Source organism: Vigna umbellata, chromosome 10, assembly GCF_029865625.1.
Source record: "Vigna umbellata cultivar VRB3 chromosome 10, Vumbellata_1.0, whole genome shotgun sequence".
In the NCBI taxonomy this organism is placed as follows: Eukaryota; Viridiplantae; Streptophyta; class Magnoliopsida; order Fabales; family Fabaceae; genus Vigna; species Vigna umbellata.
In genome coordinates, this window is record NC_142174.1 from 8,273,972 (window position 1) to 8,287,480 (window position 13,509).

Below are 13,509 nucleotides of genomic sequence, written 5' to 3' on the forward strand. Positions count from 1 at the left end.
TCATTCCAAACAGTTTCAAGATTTGGCAGCTTCAGTAAAACTAATTTATTAAGAGGAAAAGTGATTGTTTCTTGTGCACATTGAACATCAAATATGGTTTTGACAGAATAACAGTTTCGAACTTCCCATATGATAAAAGTTGGCATCCATCCACAACCAAGGTTTCCAAGTAAGTGAAACAGTCGGGGTTTTGCAGTGAGACACGCCATATCTCTTTTAGGTCTGTCCTATCTCTGAACTCAAGAATCCATCTCCTTCCCATCTTGCGAAATCAGCACATGTAAACGAATAAATAAAAATATGAAATTAATCTTTTCCACGATAACAAGAATTCAGATTTTTTTTAATATAGTTTTGCTAGAAACCACCAAATATAACTAATATTTCAGACATTCAGATTTGTTTGTTATCATAGAAAATGTTCCTTTTTTGGTACCAGAATGTTGAATAAATAAACACGTAGCTTGCTCATAAATTCCTTAAACAGAGTAGAGCTAAGATCAATTTCCAATGGAATAACTTCGGCCAACTTAATTGTCTTCAGAGTTCATGGACATAAAGTTGCCATCTCGTCGCACTGTGTTATTGACAAGTCCTCCAACAATGGAAAACTTAAACTCCCTTTGTAAAGCCATAGGAGATTGTTCAGATATTTAAGATTCAAACAATTGAGCTTCGGAAATATTATTTCATCCTCATCATCTGATTCCTGTTGGTACCAAATATACTTTTATTGAAAATAAAAGCTTTCAGAAATACAACAATCACTCTTTACTCTCACAGTGGTGCACACAACATCACAACTCGCAATAACTCAACACAATAAATAACATACTCACTTTCTCTCTTCACGGTGGTGCTACACCAATTTTCCCGTGGTTCTCCCTCTCTTCCCACACACTCACACAGCTTTCTTTCTCTACTGCAACTTTGCTTATTTCTTTCTCGGTGGTGGTGGTTTTTTCTTTGCACATCTTACACTTCTTTTATAACCAATAAAAGAACTAAACTCCAAGAAACATTGTGCATATTTTCGGTACTTCAGCAGACAAGGAAAAACACTTTCCCCAAAATCCTCAACTTTACAAAGTGGGGAACATTGGCTTCCTTATTCAACAAGTGGTGGTTCCCACCCATTTAACGTTTACCCAACAATTCCTCCCCTTTAGACGCTATTTCTTCTATTGATTCACACTCTTCTATCGCCATTCTTTGGAGTTTAGCCAAACTTTTGGCTGTTGAAGATGTGAACAAATATGACAAGCTATCGCAATTTTCAACTTTTAAATATATCAGATTCGAGAAAGACACTCTGCATGTTACCAAGTTTTCTAAACTGGAACACTTAAGGATTTCAAGGGTTTCTAGATTTCTGACAAAGGGCTGAGTCAAAGAGTTCTCTAACCCAATGGAAACCAACTTTTCGAGGGACTCCAAGTGTAATATTTTCAGCTGTAATAGAAGTCCACTATAATCTACATTATTAGGACTTTGACAGCAGAACATCTTCTTCAAGGAACCACCACATACCGCAAGCTTCTCTATATTGGGAACCTCTTCTAGAATTTCATACCCAAATGCATCCGAAAACAAGATAGTAAGAACTTAATTCTCCACGTAAAATCATCTCTACTCCCTTATTCCCCAGTGACAACCACTTTAACTGAGAAAAGCACCAGCAAAAGCAGGTTATGGCTATTAGTAATCCATCTCTTTTATATACAAGACAAATAAATAACCTTGAATGCTCGAATATTCCTGATAAGTAATAATCGGTGACAAATTAACTACGTGATGGTACAAGATTGTCTGTGAGCAGCCTTAGCTTTAGAAATGCAAAAGTAAAGGCTGAGGAAATCTTTACTTGCACAACTTAAAAGTATAGGCCGAAATCATAAATAAGTATCCAATAAATAATTTTTCAAATTGTGATTGATGCATGTGTTCAATCACGTGTGTAAAATCAATGCACGCTTAGTCACATTATAAGATTGGCATGTCGGAATTCATTTTCATGTTTGTTACCCAAAGTTACATAGATTGAGGGCTGGAGGCCAATGATGATATGTAATAATCACTGTCAGATTGTGATAATGTAGAGGACGAATTGATGATATTTGATCTATAATTAATTGAACATACATTTGCTCGTAGAATTGTAAGGAAATACGACACTTGCAGCAAAGTGTAAGGCATATGCTGAATGATATCAACTTTGTCTTGTCAAGATAACATCTCATTTATATAAAAGAAAGTGATTCTTTGACAGTACCATCACCACTTGACAATAAGGTAATATATACTTATAAAAAAAGGGAATTTTTGAATTTATAAAAAAAATTGAAAAAAAATATATGAAGTGATTGTAAAATTTTATTGAGTGTCAAAGTATTATAATCCTTGTATAAAATATTTGATACATGCACACAGAGTACATATGTTGTCTCCACTAATGTAATCAATGGTGTATGTAGTGTAACCGGTGGGCACCGAAAGAGGCCTAGTCCGGTAAGGAAGGTTGGCCAATCGGTTAGATAGGGAGGTGGCTGATCGGTTAAAACTGAGAGTGGGTGGAGGCAAATAATAGACAAATAAAGAGCATTAAAGGTCAATCAATGCAGTGAAAAAACGAAACATGGGGCGTTAATGGTCAGAGAACAAACAATAGGAAATAAAATATACGAAATGAATATGGCATTAATTAGCAGGTAACGGTCGTCGTTAGGAATCAAGTTGATAAATATATGATGCGTGCCCAGGTTAAGGTACTTTTTGATCTAAATAATTACAGCGTTGAGACTTTTCGAACTAAAAAACTGACTTGAGCGTCAGAGTGTTTTCCTACAGGAGACGACCGATCGGTGTAGTGGAGTTGATATCTTGAAGGGGATCGCGGTGGCATCGCGCTAAGACCGGGACCTTTCGTGGACTTCCTTTATGCAGAGGAACCCCAGACATTGGCCGAGCTGCAGAATAGGGCAGCAAGGTTTATTCGAATTGAGGAGGGGCGTGCTTTCTAACAAGCACAAAGAGAAGAGGTGCTTCTGTAGGCTAGATCAAACCGGGGAAGGAAGGATGAAGGACGGATGTTGGGGAGAAATGAGGGAGAAAGCGAGCAAAGACACAGAGACCTTCCTAGGGTGCCTCAGTATGTTCATTATACGCCTTTGAATGCACCAAGGGCGAGGGTAATGGAAGAAGATGGTCTGCTAACCTTGGCGCAATCCCCCACTCCTAGGGGGCTGATGGGCGGAAGCATTGTCAATATCATCAAAACTTGGGACACATCACGGAAGACTGTATCACACTGAAAGATACATTGGAAAGTTTAGTACAAACAGGGCATTTTAGAAGATATGTACAAGATATATTCAGGAAATTCAAGGTCCTTATTGCAAAGCAAAGTGGAAAACAGATAAAAGTACTTAAAAGTGATCATGGAAAGGAGTAAGACATAGAATGATAACTTATAGTAGCATATTCTCCTCAACAAAAATGGTGTCTTAGAGAGAAAGAATTACACTGCCATGAAGATGACAAGATCAATGATAAAAGAGAAAACTATGCCCAACACTTTTTGGACTGAAGTATTCTACACTTAACTTTACATTCTAAACAAATGTCCAACCAAGGTAGTCAAAAGCAAGATTCGTATTAAGCTTGAAGTAGTCAAAAGCAAGTTATTCTACACTTCAGCTTAACACTTACAAGTATTTGGATCTATCTACTACATACATGTTGTTGATCAAAGAAGGCACAAGCTTGAAGACAAGACTATACAAGTAATATTCTTGGGATACAGTACATAATCAAAAGGCTATAGAGCCTACAATCTTCAGACAAAGAAGCTAACCATTAGTAGAGACATTGAAGTATATGAAAGCACTACTTGGAACTAGGAAGAAGTGCGAAATGAGAGGAAGACAATATACATGCCCATCAATCAATCCATTACAAGCTAACACGATAACAATATACATGCTCTAGAATCTCCTACAACTCCAACATCAATTTAAGATTGAGAATAATCATCACCTTAATCTCCAAGACAAGCAAGATCTCTAGTAGACATATATGAATCTTGCAACTTGGCCATACTAGACTTTAAAAGATTTGAAGGCCCCGCAAAACAAGATGAATGGGTCAAGGTAATGGAGGAAGAAAATCAAATTACATATATTTTCACAAAGGCATTACATAGAGCAAGGTTTGAACTATTGCATACTATGCATGGAGTTATCGAATTTACATCAAGGAAGAATATTAAAGTGTAATGCAAATTCTAGAACAGTATAGAAAATCTTAAGATAGAATTATTGAAATTTAATACAAATTATAGAATACTATTGAAAAAATTAAGATAGTAGCAATTTCTATAATAATCTATTGTTTATAATTACTTATGTATACTACCATTTGATGTAAGACAGCATCTATGACAACACATAGCACAAGACAACTACAAAATGCACTTCTTCCAACTATTATTTTCACATTATATTATCTCCATATTTTCTCTATCTCATCAATTATTCCTTTCACAACCTCAATAATAATAAAGTCATAAACTTAATATTTGGTCAACTATAAACATTTACTTATTTATGCCAATACACACCTTGTTTGCACTATTTCTTTCAGTCTCAAAAATCTTCTCCATAACTGGACATTCACTTGTGACAAGGCTTTTCAACTTCTTCAAACTTCTAGCCATAGACAACGAACATAGATATGTTAATTTATCACAATCTTTCACAACTAATTTTATCAAGTTTTGAAAAATGAAACTTGACGAGTGTTGGTCACTCCATATCTTATAAATCTTGAGTGAGGATAAATTCAAGGTCTCTAAGTTTGGAATTTCAACCTGCAAACACATACATACATGATTAATATATTTAGAACAATTGAACTTATTATTTAAAATTGTAGGAAAAGTATGCAATATCATACCATTTCACCAAAAAGAGGAGGTTCCTCATCACTTTGTTTTTCTTCTTCACTAGTAAGTTCAGTGTGACCCCTAATTGTAGTTTGAGCCTTTGCTAGATGCGGCCAACAAAATTTCTCCACTTTGGTATAAAAACATTCAAACAATGGTAATAATCGGAGTGTCAAAGTATGCAACTTAAGAAACTCAATCTTTCCATAATGCTTTGGTATTTGAAGGATCTCCTTTAAAGATTCACATTCAGAAACTTCAATTATTTCTAGACTAGAAAGAAATATATCCATGTCATAATTACATTCAGAAATCTCACATGTTTGTGCACTAATAGGAAACTTAACCATGTCAAAGGAGTAGAGATTCTTCAATCGATGACACATCTCAATCTTGATGTTTCTTAATTTGGCAAATGACTCAACTGTAATTGGACCATAACATATCATGTCCAAGTTCCCCAGATTATAGAGACAGAGAGATTCCAAATTGGGGAAAATATTCACATAAATATTACACAATTCTGTTGAATTGACATATTTGATGTCCTTGTTATTTAAGATGGATAAGTGCCTCAGATCTTGAAATCCATCTATATTCAAATCATTCACAACTTCTTGAACACCATTTATCTTTCCTAACAACAAAGTTTGTACTGTTTTAAACAAAACTTTTATGCTTTCCTGAGAATGAATGTTAATTAGTGTTATCCTTTAGTTGCAATGATAAAACTCTGAATGTTTCATGTTTATCCAGCATCCTAAATTCTCCAAGAGAAAAGGATTCAAAGTCACCAATCACAATCTTGTAATCTCTTAACTTGTCAAAGAACAAGCGATTGGGAAAATTTGAAACACATGGGATACTTAACTCCACCACTTTCAACTGATGTAAATTCTTTAGCTCGGAAAGAAACAAATCTTGACCTTTGTTTGTCTCTCTTTCCACCAACATTTTGATCAAGCTTTCTCTTATATATAACTCTTCCAAACATGTTAACCTTGATATAACATTAGGTGGTATAATCTTCAATTCAGAACAATCACTGATATCTAACATTCGTAACTTCTCCCAGCATTGTAACTCAGTCGGCAAATTTTTAAGTAGAGATCCAGAGAAGCTGAGAATTCTCAATTTTTTCAGCTTTCCTATTATAGAGAGGTTGCAATCTAAAGTACATCGCTGTAAACAAAGCATTCTGAGTTTTGATAGGTATTGAATTGAATGTGGTAAGTTTGATAAACAAAAACCAGTCATTATTAGAACTCTCAGATTTTTCATTCTCTAAAAAAACTCTCAGGTATTTCCAAATATGGATCATTAGTGTCGATTTGGAAAAGTTTAAGTTGAGGACAATTTATGACTTCAAGCCCATCAATGATATCACTATTGCACATAGAAATGGAAGTGCAATTTTCGAGTTCGGGCCAGTCATCTAGCTTTCCATTTCTCAGATTAAAAACATTATGATCCTTGTGTGCTATAGACAAAGCAGTGTCTCGAACCATGCCATGCATGTTGAAATGATTACTAGAACTTTCGTCCAACAATAAGCCAGAGTCTTTTAACTTTTGGATTGATGTCTTAATTTTTTCTCGAGCTTCCGAAAGCGAGGAGACCCCTTCAAGTATACCCAAACCAAAACAATACTTCACTAAGTCCATGATTAATGCTCGAGGGCCTATTTGAGCACAAAGTAAGAAAATAGACTTGATTTCTTCATTTTCAAGATGGTCATAACTCATCTTCACTGAAATATCCATAGATGTCCCTTCACCCCCCAATTCATGCTTTTTATGTCTTTGTATTGTTGCTTCCCACACTGATTCACTCTTGTTTCTTAGTGCCCTTGCAACTACTACTATTGCCATAGGTAATCCTTCACAATACTTCTTCACAATTTCTTGTTTAAAGCTAGACATTTCATTATGTATTCCAACCAACTTTTGAAACAACATCAAAGCATCATTATCATCTAATTCCCTTACACAAAAAGTTGACTTTACATTCAGTTCAACGCTTAACACATTTTTATCTCGTGAAGTTAGAAAAATCTTGCACCCCTTGTGACCACCGAAGATTTTTTCTTTTTTCAACACTTTGCCACTAGGATCACTGTCACCATCTTTATTATCCGGCTTTTGTCGATCAAAATCCTTGTTATCACTACTTAAATCATCACCTTCATCATAATCTTCAACTGGAATCCCTAACTTGTTTAGGTCTAATTTGTCCCAAAGGTCATCAAAGATTAAAAGGATGTTCCCCGATTCTTTCTTTAACCTCCTCCGCAGACAATCAGCTCTCACATTTTCACCTTCCCCTTCCAATCTTAGTCCTAACACTTAAGCAATTTCTTCCTGAATTTTATGTGGATTAGGGTCGGCTGTTATCTCTACTTTAACCACCACATCAAACAATTTTTTCTCTTTAGCCTTCCTTGCAATTTCTTTGACTAAAGTGCTCTTACCCACACCCCCTCGCCCATACAATCCAATCATTCTCACAGTAGAATCTTGAAGTTGGATCATTACGTTTTCCATCATGGATTTTATAGAACTAAATTCTACAAAACCACAAGACAATGTGGCATCATTAGATGTTACATTTTGCCTATAGAAAACTTCATCAAGCTCAGGGGACTCATCAATTAGTCTTTTAAGATCATATTTCATCTTATGTGCCTGTCTTCCTAACCTGTGTCTATTCCACAAGTATGGAAAAACAAAAAATTGGGTGATCGGGCCCTTGTGTGGTCATCATCGTTCTCAAACACCTCTACTGTAGTCTCAATTTCACTCACTTTTCGAACCCATTCAATAACCTTTCCTTCAATGTTGTTTAGATTTTTTGTACCCTCGTCACATTTATGATCTATCTTTTGTTTTTCAAATCTTAGATCTTTAACAGTGTCGCTCAGTTCAACAACATTTTGCTTGTAATGGACAATGTAAGTCATGTGTCGAACCCCATGTTTCCATACAAAATTAGCCACTCTTTCGACAACTTTTCCAAAAGGCCCCAAAAAGTCCATCTTCAAAGATTATTTATCTTGTACAAGGTCGAATTACATCTATTTTCCAACAAACATAAACATAAAGTGGAAACATATTAGTCAATAACTAATTAAGAAAAGAGGATATTGTTTAATTACTTAAAAAATTATATGTACATGTACTAAAATAAAACCATAATCAACGTTAATGGCGTGCTAAATTTTTAAGAATGGGAAAAATATTGGTTAGAAATGTAATGGATTATTACTTTAAAATAATATTTTTGATAAAATCAAAGTGTTGCAAATTTGAAAGGACTATGTAAGTGATACACTTATTTGATTTTTACTCTAAAACAATTAAGATTTTGTAATTTGAATTTTCTTGGCGTTTATGTAGTGAGAATGTAAAATGTTTAAAATAGTTTTATAAATTTATAAGATTTGATATAACTTATTGACTTATAAAACTTTCAAAAATTACATGATTACATGTTTGAACAAAATAGAAAAACCAAGATAACTTTTTTCAGTCTTTTAATGAATGATTGGTTTGGAGCTCATTTTTTTTATATTATATTAGTTCTCTATGTATTACTATTATTATTATTATTTTATTTCCCCTATTGAGTTTTAACAATAAGTTCATATTATGGTATATATTCGAAATATTAAAAATATTAATGGCATACTACAGTTCAAATGAATATTTGACCTTCAACAAATAATTGTGCAGTACAAATGAATATTTGACCTTCAACAAATAAAGAATATATTGTGCGGAAGAGGGATACACGTAGGAAAGCGTAAAAAGGTGTGAATGGTAAACTGCTTTCCATGATTATTTTCCTTATTATGTTTTTTTTCTAGAGATTTGATATTTTCAAATTAAAACTAGCATGAATAATTGGAATTTTGTTTGAATCAAATCGTAAAATGTAGTTTGATTAATTTTTTGAGTAAACTAGTGAAGATTAAAATAGCAACGCAAATGAAGTTTTTGTTGGAATTTAAAAGTATTAGAGACAGTTTTAGATTTATGAAGAGTTACAATATTCATGAAGAGTTACAATCATTCATGAAAAGTTACAATAAAAAAATGTAACTAGTCAGAAAAGTTGTTATTCATGAAGAGTTACAACCATTCATGAAAAGTTACAATCAAAAATTGTAACTAATCAAAATCTGGTATCTCTTGGATTAGAAAGATGTCTGATCAACATCTATATAAAGGGATCATGTGCTCTACTGAAATCTTTTCACTCATTCTCTTAACACACAAATCAATTCCTGGGAATCATATTCTTGTTTAACGTTAATACTAAGAGTGAGTATCATTGTTGTATTTCTTCTTTGTATCTCAAAAGCGGATTTCGTGGTCCCATTCACTCTTATAAGGGACGAAATATTGCTTTTAGGAAAGTGTGTATTCACGTCTAGAAGATTATATCAAGTCTACATTGTTGTTCATCTTGTTTCCCAAAGTTCTTGGAAAATTGTTCCAACAGTTTTTAAAGCACGAATTTGCTTACAATAGTTGTCACTTGCACACTCATTCAAGGGGTATTCGAATTTTGTGCATTTCTTAAACAAATAGTGTTACTTAAGCAAGAAAGTTAAAAAAAGTGTTACTTATTCACTCAAGCATATAGAAACATTCGTTAAGAAGATAGGTTTCAAAGAACATGAATTGTTCTCAATTTGGCAAGTGTAAGTCTTTGAAAGTGAGGAAGGTCATTGAGAGCATGCAATAAGGTCCTTCATGAGAGTAAAAATTATCATTGACACCTCCAAAGCCATAAATGAGATTGTTTTATTACTTGAACGAGATTAGACTTTAGCCTCAATTAAAATTGACATGGATAACTTATTTTGAAGTGTTTGTTTATAATTAGGTGAGAGGAAGTTCATTAAAAGAGTTTGAAAGTTTGTTCTAAAAGGGTAAAATTGGGTGAGATTAGACTTTTCCCCTCTTTCTTTCCATTTGCATAATCCTCATTTGTGTTGTCCCGCACATCACCAAATAGTCTTCCTTCTTCTTCATTTTTGTGTAATTGTCTCCTATCACTAACACACCACAACAAACAGTCTAGTCTTCCTTCGTGTAATTGTCTTCTTTCACTAGTACAAAATTAGGCTTCTACTAATATGTTTAATACGCTTTGATTTTGATGAAACCACAGCATAAAATGTTATAGTAGAATTTTTGTAAATTTTGTGAACATATAAGTCTCAGTTCACTAAAGAACCAAGGTCATATGTACCTTTTTGTCTTAATTAATTAACAAATAAAACCTAAAGGGATGTTAAATCATCAATTTTTTTCAAAAAGATGACAGTTTAAGTTATTCCCTCGTGAACAGGGTTTACACTAGTGCAAAAATGGCCTTTAACGTCATGCGTATAATGTCTGACCATCGAAAATTCAACGTAAAAATGGCCGATGACATTTTTCTAAATAAAATGTCATTATAAAAGTCGGTTCCCTAGGGTCAGACGTCAAATCCTCCTTAGACGTCAGGCCCCTCAGATTAGACGTCAAAAAGATCCGAAAATATCTCATTTTAAAGGTAATATTTATTTTTTTACGACATAAACGTTGTCCCCCCAAAATCAGACATCAAATCTTTCTTTAGAGGTCGGCCCCCACAGATCATACATTAAAAAGGTATAAAAATATCCCATTTTAAACCCCAATATTAATTTTTTTTATGACATAGACGTCGAGCCCCCCAAATCAGACGTCAAATCCTTCTTTAGACGTCGGGCCCCGAGATCCGACGTAAAAAAAAACGTCGATGACTCCAGATCCGATCTTAAATCCTCTGCCGAAAGCTGCAAAATCGTAATTGAAAGCTCACTTTTGCAGACATTAGACGTCGGATCCCCTTCTCCAAACGTTAATAAGCTGCGAAAATATCCCAAAACTAGCGCCAAAATGGATATTTTTAGCAATTAGACGTCGGATCTAGGGGGACCGACGTCAAATGCCCTTTTAAACCCCAATAACTCAAAATGTGAGCCTCACTTTCTTTCACGTTTTCGTTTGATTTTTTGCTTCGTTCGCGTTCGCCAGTTACACGTTTTCTCTCTCGTTGCGTTCATCTTCTGCTCTCCTTTCTCTCGTTCGCAATTAACGTTCATGTAATTTTTCTTCCATGTTGCACCATTTCAAATTATTTTGCACTGATTATATTACGTTTGGAACCATTATCTTTCATTTGCACCGATTAAAATTCGTTTTCATTAGCTTTTGGTGCAGTTCTTGGCCGCATTCTAGGACAACTACGACAGTGATTTTTGAACCGTATTGTGCGCGTTTTTCTCCTCACCCTCTTAGCGGCACCTGTTTACTTTCTCACCTTCACGATGGAAATTTTTTTAATTTAAAAAAAACCCATAAATTGATGTCTATTAATAGACGTCAAAAGTCTAAAATAACAGAAGTCAGACGTTTAACCGACGTCACTAAAGAACCAAAGTCGTATGTAGCTTTTGGTCTTAATTAATTAACAAATAAAACCTAAAGGGATGTTAAATCATCAATTTTATTTTTTTTTAAATGACAGTTTAAGTTATTCCTTATTGCACAGGGTCTATGATTTCGATTATTTATAGAAAAGCTACAATAGGGTCTTCCAAAATTGATTCCCTCACAAAACAAGACTTATGGCTACAGTTATTCATAGAATGCTCTCATAGGATCTTTGAAACTAACCGTTATAATTTATTACTTGTCCGAATAGCCCTTAATGTCTTAGTTGTTTTTAGAATCGATGACAAAGAGTATTTATGCTTGCAAAAACCGATGCCAAAAGTTTGATCCAAATTTCTTAATTGCCAATGAAAATTTGATTTTTTTGTAGGCTTTTTAGGCATTTTTTTATTAGTAAAATCGAGGTGTTATATCTTCCGTTATTAAAATAATTGAAGCAATATTTATTTCCAGGATTAAAATTTTGTGGAAAGTCACAAACCCACTTCTATAATTTTCTTCTTTTTCACCTATGTGAACCAACAAAGCTACATTTTGGTGTCTCTCTTCATCTCCGTATGTGAACGCCACCATTGTCGCCACACTTCTTTCATTGTTGTTGCCATCACGTCACTTTTTCATTCCACTGTTCTTTGTTTTAGTCGCTGGTCTTCTCCATTGTGGTGAGTGTTATTTTCTTATTTTATTTGTGTTTTTGTGCTTGCTTTGCTTTGGTTCTTGAGCTAATATGTTGTTTGCAATTCTATTCGAATATTTTATTTTTGTGGTGGAATTTTGTACCTTTCCAATATGTGTAGTGTTGCATTCTTCTCTATTGTTGTCTTTCTTTCAGGATCTCAAGTTCTTATTATTGTCTTTAAAGTTAACTTTCTAGAACCATGGAGTTAATAAGGTAGAGTTGGTTGTGATGCGTACAAGTCTTACATGACAAGAAATATTATTCGTTGCATTAAAAAGGTGGAATAAGAAAATAAGAAAAAATTTAAAGGATGTTAAATGGCTATATTATCAACCAAAATAAGTTGGCTTAGTTGTAAGGTGTGGTGTGTTTCTAGTGTGTGACTTGAGGGGTGTCAGATCGAAGAAGGGGTAGTTCAGTGAAAAAGAGAACCTAGCATAGTTAACATTAGTGGTGGAGGAAAGCCAAACCAGGTATGGCGAGCTAATTTGTTTGCATATGTACTGTATGTGTAATGATCTTGTTCTTGCTTGTGGTTCTTGATTCGTGAATGTAATGTTGGGTTAATTGTAACTGTATGATTTGTTAAATTGATATTTTAAAAAATCTGAGAACTAATTGTTATGGAAATGATAAAATGATGATTAATTATTTCATATTAACTAAATTTTACACTAACCGGCACTATAATTCAGCTAAAAACAGTATCATTTGAGCAATGGATCCATGGATAAGTGGTAGTTTAAAAATATTACCTTGAGTGTGAGACAAACTAAGAATAAGAAACCTCTGATTGATCACCATCAACCATTTTCCATTTCTTTTCTCCTTTATACGCGTCTGCCTCACCCTTGCATTCTCTTTCCCTTACTCAACATTACCCTCGTTTACAGGTTACTGCTGCTCACACTTGAAACATCCAAAAAATTCTAAGTAATATCCATCTTTGTATGGGTCAATTTTTTTAATTATAATCTTAAAAAAAATGAGTCGATATACAGATTAATATATATATATATATATATATATATATAAGAGAGAGAATAATGTCAGACACATCTGAGATTTTATCTTCAAGCGAATTGTTAAATTAAAGATTAAAAATAAGTTTATTGCATTCAAGCGAAGAGTTAAAGCTTGAGTACAGAAAACCAGTTCAATTATTAATATGTTCTTAAGAGCTTTATAGGGTTTATAGGATTTGTGGTAACCAAACACATTGATTAATCATCAATGCTGTATATTTTTAGTCAGTTAAACTTATTAATCAATTAATACCGTATATTTGTAAAGAGTAAGGCAATATAATCTATTAATGCATGCTAACATACCTGTTAACTATTCATAAATGACTATTAGTAAAATTCTCAATTCAGCTAAACCAATTATCCAAGACA

At 33.7% G+C, this 13,509-nt stretch overlaps 1 pseudogene; it reads right to left on the reverse strand.

Moving 5' to 3' along the window:
- Nucleotides 1-263: 263 nt before the first annotated feature.
- On the reverse strand, nucleotides 264-7,976 carry LOC148191804 (putative disease resistance protein At4g27220; annotated as a pseudogene).
- Nucleotides 7,977-13,509: the final 5,533 nt, after the last annotated feature.